Source organism: Pyrus communis, chromosome 5 (assembly GCF_963583255.1).
Source record: "Pyrus communis chromosome 5, drPyrComm1.1, whole genome shotgun sequence".
NCBI classification, from domain to species: Eukaryota; Viridiplantae; Streptophyta; class Magnoliopsida; order Rosales; family Rosaceae; genus Pyrus; species Pyrus communis.
In genome coordinates, this window is record NC_084807.1 from 15539286 (window position 1) to 15556183 (window position 16898).

Consider the following 16898-nt stretch of genomic DNA (forward strand, 5'->3'; position numbering starts at 1 on the left):
ATTAGCCACTGGTCAAGAGACCCTTCTCAATTTAATTCCTCTCATTTCGCTTACTAGTTTATAAACTAGTAAATGAGCAATTCTTACATCTCATTTTAGTTCCTCTAATTTCATTTACAAATTTTTATGCACGCCATAAATGTGGTTGAAGCTACTCTCAAGTTTCATCACCCCAAAATTAAAAGACATAACATGGGCCAATTAAAAGATATAATCAATTGTCATTCGGTACTACGATCTGGTGGTATTTCTCTTCACTTGGAAGTGAAAGGTCTTTGGTTTGAATCTTGTGGATGACGAATTCGATACCAAATTAGGTTACCCATTGTGTAGCTTAACCAAACTCCCCCTTCTTTTAGTGTAAAAATATCGATATACTCAATAACAAAACATAATCAATTCAATTTTAATTATATATGATTAATGTTCAGCAAGTAAAAGAGTATATGGCTATGGAGACAAAGGAGGAATATGTAACTGAGCTTGATTGGCTTCGTCAGTCCAATTTAATTAGTATAAATATCATATAAGATGGGAAGGAAAGGACTTCTCACATGTCACATCACACACATTCAAACCAAAAAATTGCAGACTTTCTACTGTCTCTAGGGGTGGGTATAAAAACCGCTAAACCGTAAGAAAAAAAATCGAAAAAAACCGTGTTGACCGGAAAAGTCAACTTTGAGTGAAAAACCGAACCGAACCGTTCAAACCGGTTCCGGTTTCGGTTTCGAATGACCAAGAACCGGCCGAACCGAACCGAACCGTTTTATTAATAATAAATAAATAAATTATATATACACACACATGTCATGGTATAATAGGTTGAAAAATAGGTTGAAAAATTGTGTACAGGAGCTGCTGCTTCTTGCTTGCTCTTTAAAGTCTGAAAACTTGCAATTTGTTTCATCATTTTGTTGTTTGTTGACTGATTGACCAGTGTATATGTATTTTAGTTGTCTCTTTTTGTTGACTTGGTGCCACTACCAAAGACATTTGCATTAAAAAAGATGTGTTGTATGCAACTTTATGTAATCAGTTTTAGAAGATGTATTTGAATGCATAATGATTTGGTGTTCAAATAATTTATTATTAAGAACCGTAAACCGGCAAGAACCGAATCGGAACCGGTGTAGACCGAACCGTAATGTTCTAGTCATAAATTTAAGTGGAACCACACCGAATCGAACCGTTAATATATTTCGGTTCCCGTTCCAATTTAGGGATGGAACCGCACCGAATCGCACCGTGTCCACCCCTAACTGCCTCGACGAGCCACGTGTATTTCTACTTCCTCCATCAATTCCCATTAGATTTCATCATTAAAATAATTTAAAGAAAATAAAATTTAATATAAAATAATATTTTCTCTCTCTTCATCTACCTTTCTCGCTCTCAAAATATCATGAATTGAGAAGAGTTTTTGCTGGTTGACGGACAAATCGAGAGGAATTGGACTGACGGACGAAATTGAGCTTCCGTCAGGGGCATAGGCTGGAAAGAAAAAACAATTGTTTTGCACGTAAGCTTGTTTTCTACTTATGAGTTTTAGTTTTTGTTCTTATTACATTGTATTGGGTCATTTTCATTAAATTTTGGGCTTTGGTATGTTTATAGTATTCATCACTGCCGGTGTCGGTATTGTCATTGAGATTGTGATCAACGTTATCCTCATCTCTATTATTGTATCATGTGATTCATGTCGTCCATGCAACTTACTGAAAATGAAATATTTACTGGTACATATGAGTGCTTCTTATGGATGTAATTTATTTATTAATTTGTGCGTTCACTTATTTTCATATCTGCATTTTTAAATTTAATTTTAGTGGTGTCTGTTTCATTTTTATTTATTATTTTTGCATAACTTGTTCGTAAAATTTAAATAACATTTGTAGGGATATATGAGGCAACGTCTTTGGAACGTGGTAGAAAAGATTATTTTCGAACTTCAGATCCATCAAATGGCATGCTAGGGGATCAAATTCAGATGTCTTCGCTTCCAACTTGATTTATGTTTGCGTCCGGATTACAAGGTTGGAATTATCGTTTGGTTACAAATTTTTCATCTTTATTTGCTATAACTCGTAAAATTTATTGCAAATTGTAGTCTTGAAAGTAATAGGCATATTGATGATGTTCATTCCAGTTATGTGAGGATCTACAGATTTTAGCAGAATTTTGAATCTTGGCCCTTCATATATATATATATATATATATATATCAGAACACGTGATTTCTTGGTAAAATCAACATCCCACCCGAAAAACCAGCACTGAGATACACACTAAGGCGCACAATATTGTCAGCAAAGTTTCTCTTTTATTAGTATTTCATGATAAAACCAATATTTTAAAAGTAGCAGATAGCTATTTTGCATTTGCTGAATAGTCTCAAATCAAATGGGTTGGAAATACCGTCCCTACCAAAAGTAGTATACAAAATTTCTCATCTCGTCTCAGATTCGTGTTTTATTTGTGAGTTAATGTACATCAATAGCAAGTTCGTCGGCAGCAAGTTGCTGGACAAATGTTGGTCCATTAGTCAGATGCTAGAAAACCAAAACCAGGAGGGAAATATACTCGTTGCAAAACAATACGCAAACTCTGGATTGTTGAAATGATCGGAAACTCCCGAGAAATTTGTTGGTTGTCGATCTTGATGTGGTATGTCAGGGGATCTGGCAGTGTTGAAACTGTTGAATCCATTACCAATCAGAAACGTGCTGTACAGTTCGAACTGGCGATAATTTACCATCTGTTGAAGAAATATACTTGTACTGACTTTTCAGGAATTTTATGACTCCATCTTCACTCTTACACATTCGTTTTTAGTCATGAGATTTTCGTCCAATGTCTGTACCCTGAGAAATTTTTCTTGCTTCGTTTACTGTCAAGGGAGAGAAAAATTTAGGTGGACGAATATTTGGAAAATTGGTGCAATAACTTACAAAAAGAAAATAAAATGGTTGAAAAAGTTATATTCTTTTCAGAGTTAAGCACAAATAACTAACCAATGTTTAGGGTAATTCCAAATTGGTTTTAATCTTTTAAAATATTTCAAATAACTGCGTAATGTTTTAAGAGTAGGACATATGTTAGATTATTAGTGTTAAATGATGACCTGAACAAGTTTCGAAGTGTGATTTAGAACTCTATAGATGACTTATAAGTGAAAATCATCTTCAATGTTTGTTCACATCATCCATTTAACATTAACAAGATCAACAATTAACGTTAGTACTGTCACCACTCAACATTGGTGACGTAACAATTGTCCATTTATCAACACGTTAGATAGTTATTTAGAATGTTTTACAAGGTTTATACCAATTTGAAATCGCATCTAACAGTTATTCGTACTTAACCCTTTTTGTTATTATGAAATTGTTTCTATATATGTTCTCTCTCCATTTTGACCACATTTCATAGTAATGGTACCAAGCCCGAAACAAAGTTATCTTCCAAATTTTTGAAAGAAAATTTTGGTCGATTCATTTTTTAAAAGAAACGCAACAGAAGTATTTACAGAAAATGATAAGGAATCCACAATTTGACTTGGGTGTACAAAAACAGATCTCTCAATTAAGTTCGAAAAATTCTCAAAAAATTGAAATCTAAAGTCATTTTATGGTTGCTAACATCCCACCATTATAGAAGTATGAGAATAATAAAATTATGCTTGCCTTCACATTGACAACGCTTTGAGATTTATGGTTTAATATTATATAGAATAACTTAATAGAATCTTAAATTGTTATAAATAGGCAAAAATGAGAGAGAATTTGTACAGAGATTAAAGTGGAACAGGATCAATGTATAACTCTATTTGTTCTCTTTACTTGTCTGACAAGAGAAATGATTATAGAAGGAGAGAAGTGAGAAACTTGTATATTTACTTTTTGCTTTGACATTTTTTGTGTGTTTCTATTCATACATTGCATGCTGTTTATACAAAGACTTTAACGTGCAAAAGTAAACAGTAGTAGTTAATGCATGTTGAAATTCATGCCTTACAATAGCAATAAAATTAGACAATATATCTAGACTACTATTTTTGGTCTTTTGTACATTTCATCTTTACTCAAATTATGTGGGCATTCACACTACTTTCATAACACTCACCCTTGGATGCCCATATCAATATTGGTTGCCTCATTAAAATCTTGCCAGAAAAAACTTAGTGGGGAAATGTCGTAGCAAAGGAAATTAAGTACAACTTTGCTGGATTATTGGTTTAGTGTTAAGTATACTTACGTTGTCTCGTTAAAACCTTGATAGGAAAAATCCTAGTTAAAGGAAAAAGAGTACACCATCAATGTGTTCTGGATGCTCCCCCATGTGTATCTCCCCCTGATTCCGCATTCTTCAACCTCACTGATTAATAAATCGGCGTAATTCGATACCATGCACCAGCTTTTGAAATGTACTCCTTGGCAAAGATTTAGTGAATAGGTCTACCAGATTGTCATTGGAATGGATTTGTCTAACCTCAATAATTTTAGCTTTTTGAAGCTCATGTGTATTGGAAAACTGTGGAGACGTGTTTTGCACATTTGATGAATCATTCCTTCACTTGAGCAATACATGCTGCATTGTCTTCATGAACGATAATTGCAATGTCTGTTTTTAAAGATAGACCACATAATTCCGGATGTGGTAAAACATTAATTTTAACAAAAAAAAAAAAAAAAAACATTCACGATTGACTTCATGGAAAGCAATTATTTCTGAGTGATTAGAAGATATAACAACTAATGTTTGCTTCGTTGAGCATCATGACATTATTGTATTTCCATAAGTGAACACATACCAGCTCATAAGCAGGCTTTATGCGGATAAGAGAGAAAACCAGGATCTGCCTATCCAATAAGATTCTGGTCATTTGTGGATGCCCATGTCTGTTATCCTATGAAGATATTGTAAAACATCTTTGACTCCCTTCCAATATCGAATTGTTGGAGTAGAGCTATATCTTGCTAATAAGTTGACTGAAAGAGCTATATCTGGTCTAATACATTATGCTAAACTTATTTGACCAAATAAGTTTCTCTGAAAACCACCAAACTTATCTGGTAATTGAACGGAATTACATCCATTATAGGAGAGTATGTCTCGTCATTAGGTATGTAGCAATATTTTCACTAACCATAAAAATATGAACATGATTATCAACGATCATAGTTGTTCATTTTTTTGTATTTGCTAAAAGATCATGTTTTCAAAAATGAAAATATTAAAAATAAAATAAAATAAAATAAAAATCTGGTCAAAAGAATAGAGTGTAAATGTGAACAACAATCAATGATTAGAAATAAATATAGGGTTTATGGATTATGGTGTCGAATTTCGGAGTTGACCTCTTCACGAAAGTTGTAGAGCTTGTCTTTACGAGTGTTTGTATATTCTTTTTACATTTTTATTAATTTTTCTTAAACAAAAAACGTTGTTCACAAGGGTATGGAGGGTTTTAAAAATCTAAATGACGATGTAATGTCAAAGTGTAAAGGATGTGATCATGAGCATTTGCCTATTTTTTTCAAAGTTTTTCACACTTGTAAATTAATAATATGAATTTTTAATGTGCTTTGGTATTTTGTAGGGAAAAATCAAATTACATTAAAAAAAAATTCATAACAATTAATTTACAAGTGTGAAAAATGTGAAACTGTATTTTTGGGTACATTGTTGTTTGAATTTTTTAAACCCTTCAAACCCTCGTGAATAGTGTTTTTAGGTGGAGTTGAAAACGTGTAATAATATATAATAATTAATTCCCAAGTGCGAAAAATGTTAAAAAAAACTATGCCAACACTCATGATCGCATCTTCGATGCTTTGACGATGGTTACATCGTTGTTTGGATTTTTATGGTTTAGGGGTATGAAGATACTAATTGTAATATTCCACATCGCTAAGGGGAGTGGATCTTGTAAGCCTTATACGTATATTCCCATCTCTACCTAGCACGAGGCATTTTAGGAGCTCACTGGCTTCAGGTTCCATCAGAACTCCGAAGTTAAACGAGTTCGCGCATGAGAGCATTCACACGATAGGTGACCCACTGGGAAGTTCTAGTGTGAGTTCCCAGAAACAAAACCGTGAGGGTGTGGTAGGGGCCCAAATTGGACAATATCGCACAGGAGGAACAAAATGATATTTTGGTAACACTTGGCGGAAGAACATGTTGGGAAATTATTGTCACATCCCCGGCCCCCACCACATCCCGAGCTTGACTCCACCATAGCACAATATTGTGTGCTTTGGGCCCCTACCACACCCTTATGGTTTTGTTTCTGGGAACTCACACGAGAACTTCCTAATGGGTCACCTATCATGGGAATGCTCTCACGCGCGAACTCACTTAACTTTGGAGTTCCGATGGAATCCGAAGCCAGTGAGCTCCCAAAAAAGCCTCGTGCTAGGTAGAGATGGGAATATACATATAAGGCTTACAGGATCCACTCCCCTTGGCGATGTGGGATATTACACTAATTAAGTGGTAGCATTGTGTATATATTAATTTAGTATGGTGTTTTTCGTTTGATTTTTTTATTGAAGTAAAATATTTTTATAACGGTAACGGGTCGAGTTATATTATCCATTAATTTTAACGGGTCAAGTTTGGATTGGGTCATATTACCTGTTCATTTTAATAGGTTTGAACGACAAGATTAGTTAAGATATCGAGAATGTCACGAAAACGACATGAATATGACAAACACGACACAATCACCAATTCTAGGTTGGGGGGGGGGGAGTGTGGTAAGCCTCGTGACACACCCTCACCTAGATATCCAAATGACACCTGGATGGCACGTGATGGCTGACACCAAGGGTGATGAAAGCCATGAATGAATGAATCTACGAGGATATGAGGAAACAAGCAAACTAAAAATTATGCCAGAACAACAATCACAACGAATATGCAACATTTAGAAGCAATAATAACAGTAAATTCAATTTAAGCATGAAAGAAAACAGAGAATCCAACGATCACGAATCTGAATAAAAGATGTACGATTATGTCTAGAATATACCACTAAACAAAAGTGCTAGAGAGAAGTAAGACAACAAGAAGCAAATAATCATAAGAGACAACAAGAAGCAAATAATCATAAAAGGAAGCCATACTCAAGCAGAAGGATGCAAGGTCATTGATAGGGAAAAGCCTTGATGCTTGGGTCGTACTCCTTGTCACTATGTCCTGAGGCGGGGTGCAAAACAGAAAAGGTGAGTGGACCATAATTTATAATAATACTAATATTAAGAAAACCCGATTTCTTTTAGAGCATACTAACCCCCTGTTTTGAAAATCCATATAATACTACATACAGTAAGTTTTCTGGAAACTCTAGCATGCCATAATTCATTCGTAAAACAAGTATGCGTAAAACAATGTTCGATAATGGTGCTAACGTCGCCCGAAGGCAAATCCATAAATCTCATCAATATTGTACTCTGTAGGGGTATCATAGTCGCCCGAAGACAATACATGTCGATCACCCGAAGACAATACTTGTCCATCACCCGAAGGTGAAGCTGAATAACATGTCCATCACCAGAAGGTGAAGCTATACGACACTGGGTTACGCCAGTGAAGAAACATGGTAAGCCCCATCACCCGAAGGTGAATCTGTACGACTTTGGGTTATGCCAAAGAAGGAAACATAAAATAATATAGCATACACACCGACATTAGCCGTGGCTAGTGAAGTTGTCCAACACTGGTTTTGCCAGTGAAGCTGGGGGTATAATATCTCGTTACTCCTCAACTGTGTACTATGGCCATAGACATCATACCCGTGTTGTGTGTATATGTTGTATGATAACCTGATAGGAGCATATTCATGCGACTTAAATGGCTTGTTCTCGTGCATTTACGTTATGTTTCTTTAGTTATTTTAGTCCTTTATGCTTCTTTTGTGTGTTTTCAGGTTCTAAGGGCAAAGTATGCAAAAGGATGCCTTTTGGAGCCTTTTGGAGCAAATTAGAGATTGGAATGGATATCATATGCTTGGAGCCAAGAGGATGGACGAAATTGAAGGATTCCTCCTCCATTGCAGCCACATGCACATTCAATCATTCACACCAAAACCTTGCACATGCTTTCCCATTTCATTATTCATTCACCTTGCAGCCACTCCACATGCATTTCTAGCTTTTCCTTTGCATTCCCCCTTTAATCAACACATGCATCCACTCACAAAGAAATCATTCATTCCACATGCACCCAAAACACCACCAGAAATCATCATTGCCGTGGGTACCTATCCCATTTCAGATTGTCATTCCACTTCATTGCACATGCATCTTCATAATTCAACACATGCATTCATTATTTATTTACTTTGCATCCTTTAATTTAATCACATGCACATTCAAACAAACACAATCATTCCAGCCATACCTTGCATTTTCAGATTGTTCCTCCATCATTGCACCACAATGCAGCCACATGCACTTGTTCCTCTAACATTTCAGCCACTTGCACTCCCATTCTCTCCCAAAACCGTGCACATGCCTTCTCCTTGCATTTCCAGCCATTCCACATGCTATTTCAGCCACATGCACTCATAATCATTCAACCAACATGTGCACATGCAACCTAGCTGTCATGTTCCCCCCATTTCACCTATAAATACTCATTCATTCACACTCATTCATGCACAATCCATTCACCACAGAAATAAGGCCTTTGTGCCAGAAATTCATCCATTCCAAACACTCTTCCATAAACTCATCCATTGCAGAAATGTAGACATCAAACCACCCTTGTGCCGTGCCTTCCCTATTAATCCAAACACCACTCCCCAAACCATTCACACCATCAAACTATCCTTAGACCTTGTGCTACAACAACGAGGAAGAGAAGAGTGCCTAAACGTTCATACAATTCAAGTTTGAGTTGTTGGAATGTTTAGGTGTTTCTTTGATTTCAATGTTTAAATTCAATTCTCTTTGTTTTGTACGTATGAGGAATGGAAGAGAAGAGTGCCTAAACGTTCATACAATTCAAGTTTGAGTTGTTGGAATGTTTAGGTGTTTCTTTGATTTCAAAGTTATGAGGAAATTCGAAATATATGTTTATGCTTACATTTTGATTTGATTACTTCTAATTGCGTTTCATAAGTTGTGGATTCAATTTGTTTAACCGTTTGATTGATAACTTATTTATGTATGTTTATTGAGAGTGCACGCTTAATTTTCATGCATGAATATGACGCTAGAATATAAGTGAGTTTCACCTAATAGTTACGAACTTATATTCACAAGTAGTGGAGGTTGCTTATAAACAATCGCGTTAAACGAATTCTTGGCATAAGTTTCATGCAATCATAGTAACGAATGCCTCGTCAACACTTATAATTTTCATAGAGCGTAATGATTCTTGCTTGTACCTCTTCTATGCATTCATGTTGAGGACTTGTGGGGAATGTTTTGAATTGTCGCATGCATCATCCAATTCAATAACGTTAGGAAGATTTGAAGGTTAATTAGTGCATCACGGTTAACTTGGGGTATTGAGTTTCATGGTTTATTGAAATGCAATTGGAAATCATTTTATTATGCAAGTGTAACATATGTGAAGATGAACCCCTTAGCTAGCATTCATTCATTTCAATTCCATTCAATTCTATCACACATTCACATTTACATTTTGCTTTAATTTACAATCTGTGCAATTTAATTTAATTTCGTATAAACCTCAATCCCCCTTTACTTTATTGTCCAATTTAGTTAGAAAGTGTCTTAGTTTATGTTTCTAAGTGTTTTGATTCAATTTATTTCCCAATTTCGTCCAAATTCACCAAAGTGCTCAAAACTGCCCAGAAAGTGATTTTAAGGCAGTTTTGAGTGTTTTGGGTGATGTTTGAGTCTTTTGGTTTGTTTTAATGTTTTAAGTGTTTAGTTTTACATTCTTTGAGTTAGTTTAGTGTTTTATATTGTGTTTTTACGTTCTTGAGTCAAGTTATTACATAAATTCATCCAAATTTGTGTTTGTGCTCAAATCTGCCCAGGAAGTGGTTTTTAGGCAGATTTGAGTGTGTTTGTGTTGTTTTGAGTCTTTTGGTTTGTCTTAGTGTTTTAAAGCTTAGTTTTGCATTCTTTGAGTCTAAGTTAGTATTTCATATTGTTATTTTACGTTTTTGAGTCAAATCCAAGTGGTTAACAATCCCTCCTAATCCCCGGTCTAGAACGATCCCTACTTATACATATACTACAATTTGACAAAAAGAGGGTTTAATTTGTGTGCGTATAAATCTCGCATCAAATTTTGGCGCCGTTGCCGGGGATTAGAAAATTTGCTAATCCCTTGGATTGTTTTATTTTCGTTTGTTTTTATTTTTATTCCAGATTCTTACTCTTATTTTGTTTCTTGTTTTAGGTACTAGTTTATGACTCGGAGTTCTCATCCGATTCGTGAACGTATCCTGGAGTGATTGGGTTCTTCGTCCGGCTACAAGACGTAAAAGAAAGCGCTACTTGGGAGGCAACCCAATGCACTGAATAAAACAAAGCATGTTCAAAAAAAAAAAAAAAAAAAAAAAAAAAAGATACTAAACATGGAGAAAGATGGAGCCTTCACAGAGGTCGTTTGCTTAAAGCCCCACTACTGGGCAAAACTCTAGAAGCAGGAGGCATCGGAGCGGAAGGCGTCGAAGCGGAAGGCATAGATGCGGGAGGCATCGGAGCGGGAGGCATAGATGCGGGAGGCATCGGAGCGGGAGCATTCCAGGCCCCAATACTTGGCCAAACGCTGGACGAGCCAGGAAAAATGTGCCTCTGGAAGTAAGCCGCAAGCCTTTGACGGTCACTTTGCATTCGACCATTGGATTCTTGCAGCTCATCAAGCTTCCTCTTCATGCCCGTCGAATAATTGTTGGCAAGCACGTGCAGACTTCTATTCTCGTGCTTAAGCAGTTTGATCTCCTGCTTGAGACTTTCCACCTCTGCCATCAACGATTCAACCTGACGGGAGCGAGCAAGAAGGCGTTGGCCCATGTTGGACACAGAGCCTGCACACTGAACGCTGAGAGCGAGGGACTCTTGAACGGCCAACTCATCGGACCGTCCTGAAAGCAGCCTACTATCCTTAGGAGTGAGGAGGTTCCTAGCTACTATTGTAGCTGTTGTGGCGTCCTGCATCACGGAGTCTTCACCTGAAAGAGGACCGTTAGAAGATAAGAAAGAAGGGCGCCATACGTTACCTTGACGCGGCGCGCCCGTATCACTACTAAGGCTCAATTCCAAGCTAAGGTTCGATGAGTTTGCCATTTTTCAAAAGTGTTCAAAGAGAAGGGATGGAGTTAAATTTCAAAGGGCCGGAGTCGATTTTCAAGAATGGGAAATCTTCAGAGTGTGTTTGTTTGTGGTGATCGATAGCTCTATAAGAAGCCAAGGCGACGCGTCCACCAATTCAAAAAGCCGGAATTTCCGGCGGAAGTTCGGCGACGCTTTCTCTGCTTTTCAGAAAACGCGTTCAACTTTGTCAAAAGTTCACGTGGAGGTCATCATCGCAGCTACACTTTTGCCGACAAGCGTAAATTTCGGCGACGCTTTCTCTGCTATTCAGAAAACGCGTGCGACTTTGTCAAAAGAGCTCTGACAGAGCCGCATCCGCACTACCACGTGTCGTTCAGAAAGCGAAGGGGCGCCTGTGCAGAAATCGAAGGGGCGTCCGTTCAGAAATCGAAGAGCCGTTTGCTCAGAAATTGAAGAGACGTTTGTCGACAAGGGTAAAAGAACAGTACCACCACTTGATATTATCTCTATATATGTCGACCTTCGTCTTTTATGGCAAGGAAAACCTGAAGAAAATGTCCAACTCTTCCGCACCTCTGAGGGCGCTCTCCCAGCAACGCCTTTTGAAATACTCAATTTTTTCTCCCCCAAAGAAGATACCAGAAACCTGGAGTACAAATAAGGCAGAAGGAAACGGTCGATCGAAGCATGTGGAGACAACCACAACAAATACATGTGCTGCTTCATTCGCCGTTTCTTCAAAAGCAAAGGTATCTCATATCATCAAGGTCTAAAGCAAAAGTATCTCATATCATGCTCTTTCCCTGTCCTTTCCTTTGTCCTTGTTATTACTCGCATGGCAAAGTAAAACGAAAGCAATCAGAGGCACTTGGAGTCAGTCTTCTGTTCTGGAACCGACTGCCTGGAATCCATTCCTGATTGCTTACCTAGCGTTGCTCTCGAGTAGTCATCTTCAACGGTTGACACACTTCCAGAGAAGGGACCACTTCTGCAAGGGGAGCAAGCAAGGCAAGGAAAATGATACATTGAAGCATGTGGAGACAAACATAGGCTGAGTTATCCTCCAACCCTTTTCAATACGAATTGGAAAGATTGAACAAAGAAACAGACCAAAGGAGTAAGCTCAGACCTTCGGGGGAGACCAAAAGAATCCTGCTGCCCATTTCAAGAGTAGCACAAAGGAAAATCAACGATGGGAGGAACCCCTGTGGAATCAACAAAATCAAGCCTCAGTGCAATCACCAAGGAGAAGAGGGAATTTACACTCCATAACCAGATTTGCGTCCCTAAACTCTTCTCTTTGTTAATTACATTCTGCCATGTTTACTATGTTTAAGTGCTTTTTGTGTGTTTACTTATGTTTTGTGTGAATCTATGCTTAAAACATTGAGGACAATGTTTGATTTAAGTGTGGGGGGGTAATTAAGTATGTTGATGCAAACTCGTTGGATTTTATCACCCATAACTTCAAATGTTGTTCCTTACTTTTTTAAGGTGTTTTTAAGTTGTTTTAGAGTGTTTTAGTATGTTTTGTTTTTATAACTCCAAAAATCACATAAAAATTTGAAAAACATGTTTTAAAAAGCCTAAAAAGAGTGTTTTGAGTCGTTTTTGTGTGTTTGTGTCTTAGGGTACCTTCCAACACAATGATAAGGATTTGGTTTGTAATTGCATGACGGTTAAAAAGAGTTATAAACATAGAGAAAAGTTTGATTTACTCTTGGTATATGCTTGGTTATGGTTATAATGTATGACTTCACATGCAATCATAAAAGAAAAATTCGTTTTTGTAACATGCTTGAAGGAAGGAACTCAAACAAACGCTACATCCCTGTGAGACTCGAGCCATTACTTTCTGTGGAGAGTTATTTTCTGTGATTCTTTGTTTTCTAAAGTTGTTGCATGATCTCATTATTCCTTGCTTGGTTGCTACTTAGAATGCAATTGTATCATGATAGAACTAAATGCTAGAACTTATATCCATTTCATTCGAAGCATGACATTGAAGTGCATAATATATATCAAGATGAAGTTGTTGCCACCATAGCCAAATAGCCTTACTTCCCATATTTCGTATATATTAGTTTTAACCCCGTTGAGCCTCGTTTAGCCTATTTTCTTTGCTAACCAAATCACCCCTTACCTAACCTAGAGTAGGACTTTCCTATACCCTTGTTCTTGAAGTATAGTGAGCATGACTTAAAAGAATTCCTTTTGATTAATATGTTGCAGAAAATAAGTGTGGGGGAAGGGGTTTTTGTGTGTATGTATGTGCCTAAGTCTTAAAGGAGGCACGGGAAAAAGAAAAAAAAATGTGAGAAAAAGAAGAAGAAAAGAAAGAAAAAGAGTGAAAATAAGTGAGAATGGACTAACAAGTGTGATTGTTGAAGAAAGGGCCCAAAAAGTTTGAATATGGCCCTAAGTTTTGTGTGACTTCCCCTTGGGTGTTCAAAGTTGACTTCTGCGTTCTAAAGGGAATTCTAAGTGCCTAATTCAATACTTTGCTCACTATTGCTTAAAGAACATTTGTTTTCCCTATCCTTTCTTTGTTAGCCAAACACCTTTAGCCCCGTTTCAACCCTTATGCTTCTATCTTGATCGTTATGTGTTCAATAATGTGGAGTTTGGAATTGATATGAGCTTATGGAATCACTGGTTCTCGTTCTAAGTAGTAGCATTCCATTCATGAGATCATATATATACATGTTAATAATTCCAGAAAATGCTTTCCTTGTTATAACATATGTGAGTGTTCGTCTACATGTTTACATCAATCTTCTCACATATACCTAGTGTAGGGTGTGTAGTCAGAAAATCTGTGTGAAAAACGAGTGCATATCTTGTAAGGATTTGAGCAAATTCTCTAAGGCATGTTACTACATTCAAAACATAGTTTTAAATGCTTAATTGTGAAATAATATGTGGTGACTATGAGTAAGAATGTACTTACGTGTGAAGATGACAAAAATCTATGGGACTAATGATTTTTAACTTGTCATGTGCATTGGAAATCCGTGAGACGATTGTTGGAAGGTGTAGGTTGTGTTTTGTTCGTTTTGGCTAGTTTCGTGTTCTTTTGTTGTTTTGTTTTGCTCGAGGACTAGCAAAAGATAAGTGTGGGGGTATTTGATAGGAGCATATTCATGCGACTTAAATGGCTTGTTCTCGTGCATTTACGTTATGTTTCTTTAGTTATTTTAGTCCTTTATGCTTCTTTTGTGTGTTTTCAGGTTCTAAGGGCAAAGTATGCAAAAGGATGCCTTTTGGAGCCTTTTGGAGCAAATTAGAGATTGGAATGGATATCATATGCTTGGAGCCAAGAGGATGGACGAAATTGAAGGATTCCTCCTCCATTGCAGCCACATGCACATTCAATCATTCACACCAAAACCTTGCACATGCTTTCCCATTTCATTATTCATTCACCTTGCAGCCACTCCACATGCATTTCTAGCTTTTCCTTTGCATTCCCCCTTTAATCAACACATGCATCCACTCACAAAGAAATCATTCATTCCACATGCACCCAAAACACCACCAGAAATCATCATTGCCGTGGGTACCTATCCCATTTCAGATTGTCATTCCACTTCATTGCACATGCATCTTCATAATTCAACACATGCATTCATTATTTATTTACTTTGCATCCTTTAATTTAATCACATGCACATTCAAACAAACACAATCATTCCAGCCATACCTTGCATTTTCAGATTGTTCCTCCATCATTGCACCACAATGCAGCCACATGCACTTGTTCCTCTAACATTTCAGCCACTTGCACTCCCATTCTCTCCCAAAACCGTGCACATGCCTTCTCCTTGCATTTCCAGCCATTCCACATGCTATTTCAGCCACATGCACTCATAATCATTCAACCAACATATGCACATGCAACCTAGCTGTCATGTTCCCCCCATTTCACCTATAAATACTCATTCATTCACACTCATTCATGCACAATCCATTCACCACAGAAATAAGGCCTTTGTGCCAGAAATTCATCCATTCCAAACACTCTTCCATAAACTCATCCATTGCAGAAATGTAGACATCAAACCACCCTTGTGCCGTGCCTTCCCTATTAATCCAAACACCACTCCCCAAACCATTCACACCATCAAACTATCCTTAGACCTTGTGCTACAACAACGAGGAAGAGAAGAGTGCCTAAACGTTCATACAATTCAAGTTTGAGTTGTTGGAATGTTTAGGTGTTTCTTTGATTTCAATGTTTAAATTCAATTCTCTTTGTTTTGTACGTATGAGGAATGGAAGAGAAGAGTGCCTAAACGTTCATACAATTCAAGTTTGAGTTGTTGGAATGTTTAGGTGTTTCTTTGATTTCAAAGTTATGAGGAAATTCGAAATATATGTTTATGCTTACATTTTGATTTGATTACTTCTAATTGCGTTTCATAAGTTGTGGATTCAATTTGTTTAACCGTTTGATTGATAACTTATTTATGTATGTTTATTGAGAGTGCACGCTTAATTTTCATGCATGAATATGACGCTAGAATATAAGTGAGTTTCACCTAATAGTTACGAACTTATATTCACAAGTAGTGGAGGTTGCTTATAAACAATCGCGTTAAACGAATTCTTGGCATAAGTTTCATGCAATCATAGTAACGAATGCCTCGTCAACACTTATAATTTTCATAGAGCGTAATGATTCTTGCTTGTACCTCTTCTATGCATTCATGTTGAGGACTTGTGGGGAATGTTTTGAATTGTCGCATGCATCATCCAATTCAATAACGTTAGGAAGATTTGAAGGTTAATTAGTGCATCACGGTTAACTTGGGGTATTGAGTTTCATGGTTTATTGAAATGCAATTGGAAATCATTTTATTATGCAAGTGTAACATATGTGAAGATGAACCCCTTAGCTAGCATTCATTCATTTCAATTCCATTCAATTCTATCACACATTCACATTTACATTTTGCTTTAATTTACAATCTGTGCAATTTAATTTAATTTCGTATAAACCTCAATCCCCCTTTACTTTATTGTCCAATTTAGTTAGAAAGTGTCTTAGTTTATGTTTCTAAGTGTTTTGATTCAATTTATTTCCCAATTTCGTCCAAATTCACCAAAGTGCTCAAAACTGCCCAGAAAGTGATTTTAAGGCAGTTTTGAGTGTTTTGGGTGATGTTTGAGTCTTTTGGTTTGTTTTAATGTTTTAAGTGTTTAGTTTTACATTCTTTGAGTTAGTTTAGTGTTTTATATTGTGTTTTTACGTTCTTGAGTCAAGTTATTACATAAATTCATCCAAATTTGTGTTTGTGCTCAAATCTGCCCAGGAAGTGGTTTTTAGGCAGATTTGAGTGTGTTTGTGTTGTTTTGAGTCTTTTGGTTTGTCTTAGTGTTTTAAAGCTTAGTTTTGCATTCTTTGAGTCTAAGTTAGTATTTCATATTGTTATTTTACGTTTTTGAGTCAAATCCAAGTGGTTAACAATCCCTCCTAATCCCCGGTCTAGAACGATCCCTACTTATACATATACTACAATTTGACAAAAAGAGGGTTTAATTTGTGTGCGTATAAATCTCGCATCATAACCCTCTAGATAAGAATCGAAAAATATAACTTAAACTCGTATATTAACTGGAAATCGATTAG